The 16410-nt window shown below is 38.8% G+C and overlaps 3 long non-coding RNA genes across 5 annotated transcripts in view; 1 reads left to right on the top strand and 2 right to left on the bottom strand.

Moving 5' to 3' along the window:
• Positions 1-307: 307 nt before the first annotated feature.
• LOC117830979 lies at positions 308-4412 on the bottom strand. The gene is made up of 2 exons (XR_004634884.1): positions 4126-4412; positions 308-2665 (listed from the first exon to the last, which is right to left on the bottom strand). It is a non-coding gene; the product is annotated as an uncharacterized LOC117830979 (long non-coding RNA).
• The window catches only part of LOC117830977, a 67853-nt gene continuing 55750 nt past the window's right edge, over positions 4308-16410 (top strand). The window contains exons 1-3 of one of the 3 annotated variants that reach the window (XR_004634880.1): positions 4308-4635; positions 5618-5811; positions 6806-6941. This is a non-coding gene — a long non-coding RNA (uncharacterized LOC117830977). Of the gene's footprint in view, positions 4636-4904; positions 5041-5617; positions 5812-6805; positions 6942-16410 lie in introns of those variants that run through there. The other 2 variants (XR_004634881.1, XR_004634882.1) reach the window with 2 other exon arrangements.
• LOC117830978 lies at positions 4499-5257 on the bottom strand. The gene is made up of 3 exons (XR_004634883.1): positions 5203-5257; positions 4787-4887; positions 4499-4622 (listed from the first exon to the last, which is right to left on the bottom strand). It is a non-coding gene; the product is annotated as an uncharacterized LOC117830978 (long non-coding RNA).

The raw sequence follows: 16410 nt of genomic DNA, 5'->3' as shown, positions 1-16410 counted from the left end.
TTAGGTAAGTTAAGGCTATATTTTAAAATTAATTTGGGGCTATCTGTCTTTGTTTGATAAGACAGTTAGAGGGAGTGGAAATCGTGTTGACTGGGAAACAATCCTACAACTAGTGTGACTACAACGGTCTACATGGGGCGCTTACTCAATCTACTGTGCCAAGCTAGCACCCCAAGTAAAGCCTATTTCTATGTTTATTGTATGCTTTTGCATCCCTGAGGTTATAAGCTATGACCCTTTGTTGTAACGGTAAAGAGGTCAAGATCTCCAGAAAACAACCAGAAATAACCCATCATAGGAAAACAGAGTAAATAAAAGGTTTAATTCAATGTCTGCTTAGGGCTTACATACATTTGGGGTATTTTGTTCCTGTGCAATGCAGGATGATGTTGTCCTTGTAGCAGAACATAAATACAAGACTTTTAGCCACAAAGCAAGGTAAAGTTTTGGTCTTGTGAGTAAAAACAGCAGGTTCTGTGATGTGGTTGTATGTGCGACTAAAGCCTCAAACCCAGTATTCAATAAACTGCATGGTTCTTACTTATTATGTAATTAAAAAAAAGCCACCATCATGTAGGACAGCAATGTAATATTGTAAGTCTCTAAAACACACACAGAAAAGCTCCAGAGACACCGACATCGACTCCAGCACAGATGCAGACAAGCAGCCACCTACCAAGCTGTGGTAATGATCATGGGAATCATGTGGTGTGGTCTACTGCAGCATGGCCACATTCACAGAGCCAGAGAGCCTGTGGGCCATCATGTCTCACCTCAGTAAGGTCAAAGCACCTTCAACTCTGACATGTTCAGATGCACAATTTATGACTCTGTCAAACCTTGAAATTATGAATAAGGTATTTCCTCACCTCTGAGTCTTGGGTATGTCCAGGGACAGTCTTGAATCCCAGGCAATTACTTTCAGACTCACAAAAGAGATGAAACATGCTGAAGATAAAAATCTGGTGGGAAAAAAAATCTGAAAACAAGTGACTTTACATCCAACTCTAGATTTCCTCTGTCAACATGGACAATATTGTGAAGAACTGTTTGAAACTTAGACTTAAAAAGGACTTAACCATCCTGTAAAACACAGAGAATGATGCTATAGTAATGTACAAGAAGAAAAAGTAAAAAGTGGGGTCCACAGGAATCTTTTTGAATTTCTCCAACATATCTGACAGTTACTGAACATTTTCAAGGTTTTGATAATCTGAGTTATTGTCGGTTAGAAATAAAAATGCACTCAGCAACTCATGGTTTTGTGATAATGCAGGGATGCCATGGCCTCTTATCAGCTTGAAAGATTGATCGATAGCTCCCTTCTGTCACAACAGAATGAACTAATTTCTAAGGTGTTGCACAATTTTGAAAATAAACTGTGTACACAGACAGGACTGAGAACTGGACACAGTAATGTAGATGTGATAGGAGTGGTGGAAACAATAAACTAGCAACGCCACCTGAGGACTTACACCCCAGGAAATACTCAACAGAAATATGTGTTTTCAAAAGAAGTCACATTTCATTAAATTAATCAAAAAAATAAAGAAATACATGAGATGGACTAGTACTGTGAAGAGCGAAAAAGAAAGGTTAGATCACTTAAAAAATACAGAAAAACAATAAGTGGAATTAAACATTAATTAATAATCATTTGAACAACCTGAAAAAGGCTCAATAAAGTTCAGAAACAGGTTTGGACGCTGTGTAAAATGTAGATAAAAACAGATTTTGATGGTTTGATGGTATTAAATGTTGAAACTGAAAAATGTTAGTGTCGTGAAAAATGTTATTGTTTCATGAAAATTGTGAGCTCATTTTAAGTTTGATGCCAGCAACACTTTTCAAAAAAAGTTGGAGTAGGGATAATTAAACAATGAAAAGTTGTGTAAAGCTAAAAAAAAGAGAAACACTCTGGAGAGGCTTAGTCTCACAGTAAAGATGGTAAGAGGTTCACCACTAAGAGCCTGCATGAACAAATAGTTAAACAGTTTCAGAATAATGTTCCGCAGTGCAAAGTATTAGGAGATTTCTTCATCTACTGTACATTTTGTCATTAAAAAATCAGAATGTGGTCTGGTCTGACAAATCAAAAATTGTCATTCTTCCTGGAAATCATGGACACCGTGTCCTACCTTCTAAAGAGGAGAGGGACCACCCAGTTTGCTGTCAGCTCACACTTCAAAAGCCAGTAACCGTGTGTGTAGGGATGCATGGCAAGGGTAGCTTACACATCTGGGAAAGCACCATTATTGTACAGGTAAACATATACAGGTTTCGGAGTAACGTATGCTGCAATACAGACGATGCATTTTTCAGGGACTCAAGGAAGACCTTGCATATTTAACACCACATTCTGCATGCATTACAACAGTGTGGCTGTGTAGAGAAAGAGTCAGGGTGCTAATCCGGAATACCTGCAGTCCCAATTTGCCACCCATTGAAAACATTTGGCGCATCATGAAAATAAAATATTACATAGGAGACTTGAACTGTTGAGCTATGTCCGAGTTCTGCTTCTAACACTCATGTGTCGCCTATCAGTGAAGTGAACAGTGAGTGTCCTGGGTGGGAGGGGTCGTGTGTGATTTTCCTTGCTCTGCAGATGCACTGAGAACGGGAGATGTTCTCCAGGGAGAGCAGAGAGCACCCATGATTTTCTCTGCAGATGAAAAGAAAGAATCTCCACGTTAGGCATCAGATTGCTTAGATTTGGGGTTTGGTTTGATATGCAAGACATGAAAGATTCCCTGATACTGCTGTAGATCAAACCATGCAGGGCCTCCTACAAGAAGGCAAGTGGAAGGTGGACAGGTTAGTATCTGAATGAAAGCAAGCCTTTGACAAGTCCTCTTCCAATTGCTTGCCACTCATGAGCATGGTATTCGTGTCTGAGGTTGGGAACCTTGACACCGGCACCAACTGTGCATCTGCCATAGAACTCATCCCAGAATTCAGATAAGAAGTCTCTGATTACACCCGAGCCGGCTCCCTACCCCAAATATCCAATAGGTAGAGTTCAGGACAGTTGGTTCTTCCCTGCTCTGTTGAATGTTGACTTAAGGGACATCACCTGCATCTGATGTATGTTCAGAGGACAAGGCGACTGCTTTTTTTTCTTTGTAACCTTTTTTTAAAAAGGACTGTTTTATCCATACTTTAAACCACACTCACATTGTACTCAAACAATGTGTTTCCTGATGATAGCCTCCTCAGTCTTCCTTTTATGAAGACCCACAAGTGTAGAAGATTTAATTTCCATAACAGTGAAAGATTAAACGGATGAATTTGGTCAAACAACTTTTGCTCCCTCTTAAGTACTATTATAGGAGACCTCATGACTAAAAACACATCAAATTATATTAAACACTTTCCTGCTGTATTACTCCGATGTGTACAATATGCTACCGTACCGTCATTTCACAACATATTTAAACGTGAAGTTGTTGCCTATATTTGTCATCCAAGTCACAGTTGCAAAAAAGAAGAGCTAATGCAAAGTTTCAACAGTGATGAAGGGTATAAACAAATGTTATTGACTGTTTCTGTTTAATCCGGAAGCAGAAAATCGCATAAGGACCATCACTTTGGAAAAAACATTCCACGTGACTGACAGTCTTTCAGCACCAAGGAGAGCGCATAGGCCGATGTATTTGTTTGCAAGCTGAATGGTTCGTAAATGAAGATCATTAAGTCCATACCGAACACACCATTGCCTCTTGTTTGAAGCACTTAATTGGCTTCAGTCTAAAACAAGAAGACAATTTCACTGGCTTCAGTTTATTTTTTAAATGTTTTCATATTCACTGTCAGCCCTATCTAAAAGACTTCCTCTTCATATTCCCCAAGACACACGCAACACCCCGTCTTCATTGTCGCCAGAATCCATAAAGAAATTGGTCGCAGGTCATTCAAATACAAATCCCCTTCCGATTGGAATAATCTACCCCCTTCTCTTAGGGGGGCGGGCTGTATGTGTTTGTGTATTTGTGTTTGTTGTGATATTCTGTTTTATGTGTATTAATTTGCTTTGGGTTTTGTTGGGACCCCCTTGAAAACGAACGAAAATATCATCTGATCTAGTACACTGATCAAAACATTTTGAGTGTCAGCTCTCGTTACCTTTAAGAGCCAGATGCGTCTTCTGGGCAGGGCGCCCAGGTGTCCCGATTTGTGACTGCACAGCATTTTACTCACTTATCCCGCATTTGATTTGCTCTCGTTTTCCAAAGTGTACGTTGTGGACTTTCTTATCCAATGGATGCGTGGGAAGTAAGAAAAAAAGCTGTCCACATTGCCTACGTCAGATGTCAATCAATCAGTGCACACGTGGGGTCAAGGGCTCACTCATCTCTCAAGCTCCACGTTGCCCACGCCTCACTGACACTGCACTTTTTGGCGGAATAGGTGGCCCCTGCAAAAAAGGAAAATGAAATGCAACTACAACAAAATGTGGGAAAATATTTGTCCTCCCATGAAGCCGGCATAGGGCGATATCCAATAAGTTTTTGTTGACACTTGCCAGAGTTTGCGTCAATCATCATGGAGACTGTGGAGAATGTGACTCAAAGCGGCTCTATACATGTGGGACTCCCAAGAAACGCCATAAAAGAGGATTGCTAAACAGATAAGGTAACAGCATTAAACATTTACCACACTGTGCAGCATTCACAACCACAGGTCGACAGTCTGAGGAACTAAGTTGGCTCTGTTGTTCAAGATTCAATTTGCAAAATAATATCATGTGGAGTAATAACAGACAGCAAGATGCGCTTTCACCTACCTCTGTGGAGATTTGTTTGAGAGAGTTTAAGGAGGACAATGTTTCACAGTGATAAGATGACCAGAGGGTGGCAGTAGTGTGTATCATGACACTAGCCGCCTCTGCAAACACAGTAGAAGAAGAAGGAGGCTGAATTCAAATGCAGAAAAATGGAGGGGAAACCTCAAATTTTTAAGTAATTTGCCCCCTTCAGTATATTTGTACTGTTCCTGGAAAACCCCACTCATGAAATCACTCTTAATAAACCAACATCTGTAAGTATTGTTTCATCAAATACTTTGAAGCCTGTTAAAAGCAAAGTTGGTCAGGGTTTGCTTACAAAGCACCACTCATGATTTATGTTGCCTCTTTTTTAGAAAATGACTCAATTATTGTGTTAAACTTCTTTATTAAACCAGTTAGCGTTAGCCTCTTACCTTAATTCTGGTCAGCTCTTAGACCCAGAAACTACCAAACCTCACCAAGTGTGTTTGGCTTCTATTTATGGAGGTGTTCCTAAAGGAGTGCACCATTTGTCAGACAGGTGGAGGGGTGTTGTGGTATATTTGACAAAAAACGTCGATTTCAAGCAATATTTTTTTGTCAAATGTATTTATTGAAATGTATTCTGAGATTTCTTTCACTGTTTAATTGCGATGTATAAATTGAGGAGCAAACATGACTTTTGGGACTTAATTGGTTAATGAAATGGTATTTCCCTGTAGTAGGTGGGGCTATGGGGTATAAATACAGGACTTTGAAAATTTTGCCACAGAAGCAGGCTGTACACCAGGAATGAGCAATGATATGACATGTTTGGCCTTCTTTCGTACTCTTTCTTCTTTCATGCAGCTCCAATTCCTGCTAAAATCTTAAGACTTGAAATCACCAATGAACAAAAACAGGAGCACATCAAGACCTTGTTCTTTCACCTGCTGTTCAACCATGCACTGCTGCAGGGGACTTGTTGTTCGACAGATTTTGCCACCAGTTCCAGCTGTTGTGAACTGCATTGAGTGCATGTAGTCATCTCAGCATAGTACTCGGTAGGTTTCTCAGGTTTTATGTGTGCATTAGAAAATCGTCACGTACAACATTATTCACACTGGGCGTATTAAAAACACTCAATAAGGTCACATAAGTTTAGTATGAGGGAAATCCCATTCCGAACACGGCTAATAATAACCTTTTAATTCAGGGCTGATTTCAGGACAGCTGTACACAGTATTTGAGACTGAATTATATATGAAGAGTTCATTTACAAAAACAGATAACTCAGTTTTTATACATTTTCAAAAAACATATTTATTTTTAATATAGCTTTTTAATGAAGTTACATTTGTAAGATACCTCTAGTAATGTTATTGTGACTTAGTCAAAGCAACCCAACTTCAGTTGATTGATAATACCTAAAGCTAGTGTTAGAAAAAATATTTTTTTGAAACATTTTTAAATTTTTGAAAAGTGAGTCATCTGTTTTGGCAAATGAACTCTTCATATCTACTTTTTACTTTTATTTTTTTTCAAACAATTCAGATGTGTAAAATTTATGTAGCATTTATCCCTGAAATCAAATCAAGGGAAAGAATTCAATCTATACGAGATGAGAGTCACTAGTGACCCCAGGATATAAAATTACCAGGATACTTTAGACTGGGTTGGACATTATTGGGATTTTTGATTTTTTGTTGATGTTGATATACAGAGTATTTCAAGACCATATAGTGATATATTGGATATATATATATATTTATTTTTTTTAACTGCACACTATGTCTATAGAGGAAACATGATCAAAGTCTGTTTGATTTGAAAAGAAAAAAAAATATTCAGTCTTCATTTCACTTCAGTCATTTCACTTTCTACACAATGGAAGCCTTTAGCACACAGATTAATTTAAATTCCTCTGGTTTATTTTCACAAGTCTCATTTTTAATCCTAATGTAGGATCACTCAGTCTCTATTAAACATGATCAAATTTAAACTTTTTGAAATGACCTCATTAATAGGAATTTACGTTTTTCTTGGTTTTCATTGTAGGTGGTGCCACAGCTTCAGCAGCTTCAGAGGACCTGAGAAGAAAATATCAAACTGAAAACAAAGCCAAGGGCAGCAGGGACCCAAATGAGGACTCCTGAAAAAGAATGGGATAACCTGAGAGAACAGCGCTCTAAGGGTAAGCAAAACGAAGTCATCAATTAAGGTAGTTTAGGGATATACGTTTGTGGGGGATTAAGCAAGTTTTGCTTTGCTCCTACTCTCTTTATGAAATGCCCTGTATGAAAAAAGGCTTTTTAACCTTATCATTGACTAAAGAGAGTGTGCCTGAACACAGCTCTTGTAGTTTCCCCCATTCATAAAATTTAAAGTGTCATGGTACATGTTTGAGTCCTGCTCAAAGTCAACACAGCTTGCTTTCAGCTGTGGTAAAGAGAAGTTGGCCAGATTAACTTGTGGTGCAACGTTTTGACATCTATAACGATTCCAATTTAAGTCTCAAGACAGATTTGTTTCACCTCATGATATAGTATTCAAATAAAGAGATATTCCTGAACTTGTTAGATTACTGTCCATTAGGGACTGAAACTAAATGATTGTGAGGCACAGGTGTGGGAAATACAAGCAGATTATATAAATTCAGTGTACATGGCAAAATGTTTGGGTTTTAAGGTTGGAAAGTAAGCGTAAGTAAAAGATTGCGCAAATGACGTGCATTCAGACTGAAATGCAGCTCTACTTTATAATGAATCATGCAGGTCAGAATCTGCACAGATTCACAATTTGCACAGTGTTTGCCTGGCTGAAGGTATAACACGTAGTAACACTGTGTAATTAATTTAAAAGCTGTTTATTTGGATTTGATGAGCTGATTTAACATATCTAATTATGTGTACTGTGAGGGATCAAAGTGTTAAATACCAGTAAAGGTAACTTATTAAATCTAACCGATGTTATACAAGATTTCTCATTGTCGTAAAGTGGCCTAATGCATGCAATAAAAGATGTCTGCACGTCAAGTTAAAGTGTTAATAAAAAACTTTGACTTCACTTTCAAATTCCTCAATGATCTTCATAATTTTTATCCAATATACATGATGATCAGTCGACTTATTTATATCAGCTTTACCACGTAGACAGTGACGAGTACAATATTATGCTAGCATACTAATCTTTTCTTCATCTGATTATCCACATGTATGTCTTTGTTGTTTATCTCAATAAAGCCAGCACAAGTAGCAGAGTCTACACATTATGGCTTCAGTAACACATATATAATCCAGTTGATCATTAAGCCTTCCCCTCCTGCAAAGGAGCCACCTTTTTACTGCCTCCCAGAAGATGAAGTTTGGCTGTGTAATTCAGTTACTTTTGTGGGGTAAACTTGACAGCATTCAGGTCCTACTGTGTCCTACAAGCCTTTATACCAATCAGCTAATGTGACATGTTTGAGATAAAAGAAAAAAGTCAGGTGCTTCACAGGACTGCCTTCAACATGTGCTGGCATGAATTAGTGTAGACCCCCGATAGAGGATAATCTACTTTTTCACATGTATTTCAAGGAAAAAAAGGTCTATGTAATACTCTGACCAATATGGTAATTCATTTGGCATTTTTTCCCACAGGATGCTAGCCGTAACCGTAACCCTGAAAACAGCTTCTGGGAAACAGTGTTAGGAAGTAATAACCAAGACGGTCAAAGTGGCCTGACAGTAACGACTGTCTTTTGCTTTGACACTTAATGACTTTTTATTACTGTCAGACAGCTGATTAAGGATTAGCTTTGGTCTCATTGGCTAATGTTAACTCTGGGTGGGGTGGCATGCATGTCATGTTCCTTGAGTCTTCATTTTCATGCAGCATTTATTGTTAAAAAAATCCCAGATGAGTCCAGTTGTCTGATTTCAACCAGTAAAGTGATTTGCTTATTTCTCTTAGTTGAAGTGCATTAGCTTCAACTTGCTCCTGACTGTCACTTCATCTGACATCAGCTGAAAAAAACTCAACAGCACTATCAATTCGAATGAAAAACCTATTGATTTTGACTTAATTTTATGTTTGCAAAAAAATATCCATCCTCACATAAAATTGTGATGATATTTTGTATCGCTTTTTACCCCCACTCCCACCTTACTGACATTTGCAAATGGCCAAATCTATTCCAGGCATCAGGTCATCAGAACACACATGGACTTACGGAGTTATGTAAGCATGGATAGGTATGTGCTCATAGTATTTTTGATTTCTCTGTATGAAGAGGATGTGCAGTTTTCTTGTGCTCTTCACTTTGTTCTGGTGAAAGATGATGGATGTATGTGAGAAGAGAAACCTGAAAGCTCTTCTAGAAAAGACAGTTGAAAATGTCCAAAGATTTTCAATTAGAGTAACGTAAAACGGTCAACTCAAGAAATGCATAACAGTTGCAGAACCCGTTACAAGGCCATCATGTGTGAAGGTATTTGTTTACAGTGCATTTCCTCTGTTCACTTTGAGCAGGAGCACATGCGTATGACTCGATTCCACTTGCACGGTGGTGCGTGCGTCCGCCTGTGTTTGTGGTGAGCCTTCCCTCTAATCTGCCAGCCGCTGGTTGTGTATGAAGTGCTGTTGACGGTGGAGACTATTAGGCCCGTGAAAGCAGGGCTGGCTGTCCTCTCCTTTTCCCCACAGCTCGTTTAAACTTCCAGCCGATGGTGGAGATTAAACGTAGTCTCTCAGAAGGACGGATTCTGCGGCTGCACTTGGGCTGCTATTTAAGAAACTTGAATGAGTGAGAGGCATGTAAAGAAGCCATTTAGTGTAAGACAACAGAGTGGCAGTGGGTTTGCATGTGAAAACAATGTAGCAGGCCTCACACGACATACCACACATAGGGCATACTTTGTTGTACATCTGGCAGTCTTTGAGGGTTGGCAACTGTCAGGATTATATGCTGGATTTGAAGAGGTTTCAAAAAAATAGATGAGGGGAATTTTAAAAACAACTTTTCTTCTGTTAGTCTTATCAGTTACTGTGAGGGAAAGATTCTGGAAATGATCCTCATGTTAGAGTTGAATTGTTTATTATAAAGTTTATAATAAGGTTTTTTAGAACTTTGTTGGTTCAGTACTTCTTCTGAATTAATTCTGTACATGGAGATGATTCATGTTAACAAATATCTTTTCAACTGATAGATCAATCAGTTATTTAGAAATAAATTCCTCAACCAAATCTCTGCATATAAGAATTTACATTAAAGATGAGGGTAATTCTCGGAGTTTGCAAAAATTCCCTGTAATTACATAAAAAAAAAAATCTCTGTCACAGCAAATTTTGATATGTTCTGTATAGACAAGTACCCACTTTGAATTTGCCTTTTCTGTCTTAACAGGTTTGAAAATATATATATAAAAAATATTTTAGAGCGTGTCAAAGAAATACAAGGTCTTTGTCCATTAATGATACAATATATAGATGGTACGCTATGCCATGCTACGCTACAATACAATATCATACAATACAATATTTATTTAACCAGGAGAAGCTAATTGAGAAACTGACTGAGATTAAGAGTCTCATTTTAAAATGTCCCAGCCTAGATAGACAGCAGCACAGTTAACAAGGTTTACAGAGCAGCCATATATACAAACATAATACAAGAAGTGATTAAAATACATTAAAATCACAGATTAAAAGTAAAACAAGTCGACCACAATCTTAAATACATCAAGCAGAACATCTACAACCAGATGCGTCTGCCTCCAAGTCATTGAAAAGCACCTTAGAAGCATCCAATGAGAGCAGATCAGGAAGTTTCAGGTGGTCTTGTAAATTATTCCAAGAAGAGGGAGCAGAAAACTGAGAGGCCTTTTTTCCTGTTTCAGTTCTGACCTTTGGAACAGACCGTAAGAAAAGGTCCTGGGACTGAAGATTAGAAGTTCCGGTACTCTTCTGTTTAATGTTGGTTAGAAGGTACGAAGAAAGAAAGTAGACATAGCGATAAGAATACACCAGTAATTTAGTCTATAAGTAGGGAAGGAGAGCAGTTAACATGTTCATAAAGCAAACAGTGAATTTGTGATGATCCTCAGTGGTCCATTATAGAGTCCAGAGCATGTAAGCAAGGATGGAAGGTAACTAACTACATTTACTTACGTTACTTTAATTGAGAAGCTTTTTTCTGTACTTTTACTTTTTTGAGTATTTTTTAAAATCAGCAATTTTGTTGAATTGAGTTTTTTTGTGGGGAAGTATTGTTCTACACTATATTACACTTCACTACATTCTGTAAAAAAAAAAAAATCAAGTGAAAATCTGAAAGGATACAAGCTTTCCATCAACTTTGTGACTGCCTGATTTGCTGACATTTACCGCCTATACTAGGGATCAGGTAAACTAATGTAGAGGAGGAGAACACACACATGCTCTATCTGATATCACAACAAGAGATTCTGTTGGAAAGTTGGAAATCCATTCATTGATTCATCCTTCCCAGGTCAATGATTCAGCAGCAAAACATTGATTTTACAAAACCGACACACCTTTCCAACCATAGTTTGGGAAGCAGGGAGCTACCTGATTTAATCAATACTAACTGATGATACCAAATTACATTGTAACCATACCATACCATACCATGTGTTACAATACATCGTTTGAGCCAAAATATGAATTTCTATTTTTTTGTCTCTACAGTCATGGCCAAAAGTTTTGAGAATGACACAAATATTACATTTTCACAAAGTCTGCTGCTTCAGGGTTTTTAGGTGTTTTTGTCAGATGTTTCTATGGTATAATGAAATACAATTAGAAGCATTTCATAAGTATTAAAAGCTTTTATTGAGAATTACACAGAATTCATGCAATAAGTCAATATTTGCAGTGTTGACCCTTCTTTTTCAAGACCTCTGCAATTCTCCCTGGCATGCTGTCAATCAACTTCTGGACCAAATCCTGACTGATGGCAGTCCATTCTTGCATAATCAATGCTTGGAGTTTATCAGAATTTGTGGGTTTTTGATTGTCCACCCGCCTCTTGAGGATTGACCACAAGTTCTCAATGGGATTAAGATCTGGGGAGTTTCCTGGCCAAGGGCCCAAAATCTTAATGTTTTGTTCCCCGAGCCATTTTGTTATGACTTTATGCTTTATGGCAAGGTGCTCCATCATGCTGGAAAAGGCATTCTTCATCACCAAACTGCCCTTGGATGGTTGGGAGAAGTTGCTCTCGGAGGACATTCTGGTACCATTCTTTATTCATGGCTGTGTTTTTAGGCAAGATTGTGAGAGGGCCCACTCCCTTGACCGAAAAGCAACCCCACACATGAATGGTCTCAGGATGCTTCACTGTTGGCAAGAGACAGGACTGATGGTAGCGCTCACCTCGTCTTCTCCGAACAAGCCTTCCTCCAGATGCCCCAAACAATCGGAAAGGGGATTTATCAGAGAAAATGACTTTACCCCAGTCCTCAGCAGTCCAGTCCCTGTACCTTCTGCAGAATATCAGTCTGTCCCTGATGTTTTTACTGGAGAGAAGTGGCTTCTTTGCTGCCCTCCTTGACACCAGGCCTTCCTCCATAAGTCTTTGCCTCACTGTGCGTGCAGATGCACTCACACCTGCCTGCTGCCATTCCTGAGCAAGCTCTGCACTGGTGGTGGCCCGATCCCTCAGCTGTAACACCTTCAGGAGACGGTCCTGGCGCTTGCTGGACTTTCTTGGGCGCCCTGGAGCATGTTTGGCAACAACTGAACCTCTCTCCTTGAAGTTCTTGACAATTCGATAGACGGTTGACTGAGGTGCAATCTTACTCGCTGCTATAAACTTCCCTGTTAGGCCCTTTTTGTGCAATGCAATGATGGCTGCACGTGTTTCCTTGCAGGTAACCATGGCTAACAGATGAGGAACAATGGTGTCATGCACCATCTTCCTTTTAAAGTGTCCAGTCACTCAATCATGACAGATTGATCGCCAGCCTTGTCCTCAACACCCACACCTGTGTTAATGTGTGTGACACCTGTGTGTCATTGAAATGATGTTAGCTGGTCCTTTTGTGGCAGGGCTGAAATGCAGTGGAAATGTGTTTTCGGTGATAAAGTTAATTTTCAAGGCAAAGAGGGACTTTGCAATTAATTGCAGTTGAGCTGATCACTCCTCATAACATTCTGGAGTATATGCAAATTGCCATTATAAAAACTGAAACAGCAGACTTTGTGAAAATTAATAGTTGTGTCATTCTCAAAACTTTTGGCCATGACTGTACATGAGACCCTTTATTTGATACTGACTTTGACCACCAGGTGGAGCCTTGTCTGGTTCAGTGCATAAAGCCAAGGCTCCAGATGATTTCATCCAGGTGTGTGAAGAAAGCATGTATGTATTGACTGTGTTTGGCCTAAACATAACCATAGTATGTTATGTTTCCTATATAAGTTAATTGAACATCATTTGAATAGATTTTGTTGAGTCAATGAAAAGGTGAAACTCAAAATACCAAAAGTTCTTCACAACAGGAACTTTAGGACACTAGTTTGTTACTTTTGAGCTGAGAAATATGACCCTCCATTCACCTCACAGTGACTTAATTTGACAGGTAAGGTAAAATCTCCACACATTATGATACGATGCAATATAATGAATTAAAATGGGATACGAAACATTACAATACAATAGGATACTAAATCAGATTGCAATGCATTAAATTCTATTGTACAATATGATACAATGCATTATGATATAGTACAGTATAACACAACGTTTATGGTCCCCTGAAAGAAATTGTCTTGGACATAAGTTCAGCATATATTTGGCTGTCTCTACTGTAGTATCAATAAACACAATGAAAGAAACAAAAATCTACATGTAGACAAAAAAAACAAAAAACATACCAACACAAAGCACAAACAACTTACATTTGCAATAAGTAGTCATGTTGATATATTGGTAGAAGCTTTTCTGGCTCTTTCTGTTTTATTCTCTCGTTTTCTTTGTTGATCAGTGTGGAATTTTTGGAAGACAGACTTCAAAGTCTAAGAAATAAGTACTTGAAGAAGGGATGAAGTACAGCAGCCAATGACGACTTTATAAAACAAAATAGTGATGATAAAAGTTTCAAAGCTGAAGACATTGTAGCCAAAGTGGATCATAGGATGGACCACAGAGAAATACTAGAACAGCTTATTCCATTTTTGACCTGATGACTCACCTGCAATAAAAGAAAAAAAGTGATCGACTAAGTTTTCTTATGATTCAAACAACTGATCAAACAAGATCTCCTTGCACTATCATGTCCCTGAGCAAGCTATAACACCTCCACAGCTCCAGGGCAGCGCATCATGACTGAAGAGAAGTAAAGCTGACAGCAACAGTAACGGAGAGTTTTATTGACTGACAGCTCGGCTTGTCAGTGAGCTGCAGAACAAGGTAACTTTATCCTCTGAAGTGATACTTTGAGCTGCGACTTCTCACAACACGCAAGTCAGGTTTCATCCTCCCGGGCTTTTTCCTTCAAACAGTCACAGAGGCAGAAATCAGGCTCTCAAGTTTCCCATTCTGTTTGATGCTGGTTTTAGACCACAACATGCCTCTTTGTGTTTTCTTCAGGTCACACCTTATGTAGCAAGCACTGAACATATTTTGTAGATTTTCACTGTTAATGTTGTCTCCTCTTTTTCATGTTTTGAAAAGATTAAGTTGGTCAGTTTGAAGTTCTACAACTTATTATGAACAGAGCTCCACAATCTTGCTCCACAGTTTCCTTCTGATAGCTGATAGCAATCAGCCTGGCTGAGAGGTTGTATTTGGAGGTCAGGGTTACCCTGTTTGGTTTGTGTATGTCTCCAGAGAGTCAACACTCTCTGTTTGCTTTCTGTGTTTGAGTGAAAATCTGAGTGAAGTGTGTTTTTGAAGATGTATTCTTAGTTACATCTTAGTCATATTTTTGGGCTGTTTACACCTGTATTTGGAGAGGACATGACAGTGGATAGAAGAGGAAATTGGGAGAGAACGGGGGAATGACATGCAGGAAAGGGGTGCCAGGCTAGAATTGAATCCTGGCGGCCCGCTATATGGGCACACAACATTAGCCAAAGCTTGCAGCCTTTTGACCAGTTTCTGTTTATTTTGTTTTCCCCCTGTCCAGTGACTCCCACATCTCCTTTGTATTGGGTCCAATTCTCTCATTTGGCTATCACTTTGATAGAATCAGTGGGAAGCTGTTTGGAGTTTTATTCCCACTGCCACATTCCAGATACCCAGAGGATCCCTTTATGCTTAGACTCTTTGAAACATGTGCAGTGGTTTTAGTTTCCCAAACTGCAACCCCTGACCCTCAGGTTTTGTTTCTGGAGTAAACTTAACTGATGAAAATATTTGAAAATGATAAATACAATAACATCAATCTATTTTTGAATCTTTTAAAATGAAATGTAATCACAGTTCTGACATTGACAAAGATCACGATACTTAACTAAATAATGTCAACAGTAATGATGTAAAACAATCATCAATTTGGATTTAATAAACATTAAGGTACCCCCTTAGACTGTATAATGGATGTAGTATCTGTGATGTCACCCAACTGTTCTGAAGCGCTGTTTTGAAGCTAACCGTGGTGGGAGCCATATTGGATATGCTGAACTCAACCTAACTGATGGCGAGCTAGTGTGAGGTAAAGAGGCGGGCTTTGAGCCTCCTAGCCAACAGCTACAGTGTTCCCGCCTGTCAGTCAAGTCAGTCGTGTCCTTAAATGGACAAAACTCGTAACCTTAATATCTTCTAAACCGTGGCATTTAAAAAAAAAAAATCCCCCGTGTACAGTGTGTGCCAATAGAGAAATTAGCTCTTCAGACTAGGGGTGAGCCCGACTAAGGATTCACTTAGTCGAATCTAATTCATCAGATTTTGCCCATAGTCGACGAATAGTCGGATGTTTGTTGTTTTCCTTATTGACCCAAAGTCTGCATGATGGTGACCGCTTGACAATATTACACATAACCCTTTACAATTAAGAGACTCATAGCTTAAAGTAAAAGGGACAACAGAATATTATAAGTATAAAACTTAGATTTTTTAAATCTATATTGCAAAAACAACGAGGTGATGAAGGAGAGAAAACTCAAATAAGGCCACCATCCGTTAAACATGGAACAATGCTCCGTTATAGAGTAAGGAATCAGAGAATTGAGAATATCCTCTCTGATGGCGTGGAGGTGGATGGGATGCTGTGGATTGTTTTTGAGGCTTCGGACAGCTTTGGGTATTCCTGCTCGTTCGTTTGGCCCTGTACAGTTATTGTGTGGTCCGGTAATCCTTGATCTCACAGCCCTCTTCATTAAGCTGCTCCTCATCTTCATCACTAGTTTTAGGATCATCTGAAGTTTTATTTCCTGACATTTTGAGCAACTATGAATGTAGAAAGATTTAAAGGCCAGCTGAGGTACGACTGCTCCAGGTCCCCGCTAAATGGTCCACCTTTAATTACCAGGGGAGATTTAATTACCACTTTAAGGAGATTTAACACTTCAAGAGCTGTTCTCAGAATTACATTAAATAAGTCTATATTTATATCAAAATAGGCTATATGAGACACTATTTTTTACGGGAAACAGGAAAATAATGTCAAATTAGACATTGAGCACCCCCATGGTTTGAATGGAATAATCCACGTTTC

Source organism: Notolabrus celidotus, chromosome 19 (assembly GCF_009762535.1).
Source record: "Notolabrus celidotus isolate fNotCel1 chromosome 19, fNotCel1.pri, whole genome shotgun sequence".
NCBI classification, from domain to species: Eukaryota; Metazoa; Chordata; class Actinopteri; order Labriformes; family Labridae; genus Notolabrus; species Notolabrus celidotus.
The sequence above is the reverse complement of the archived record's forward strand: the minus strand, read 5'-3'. Positions and strand labels throughout refer to the sequence as shown.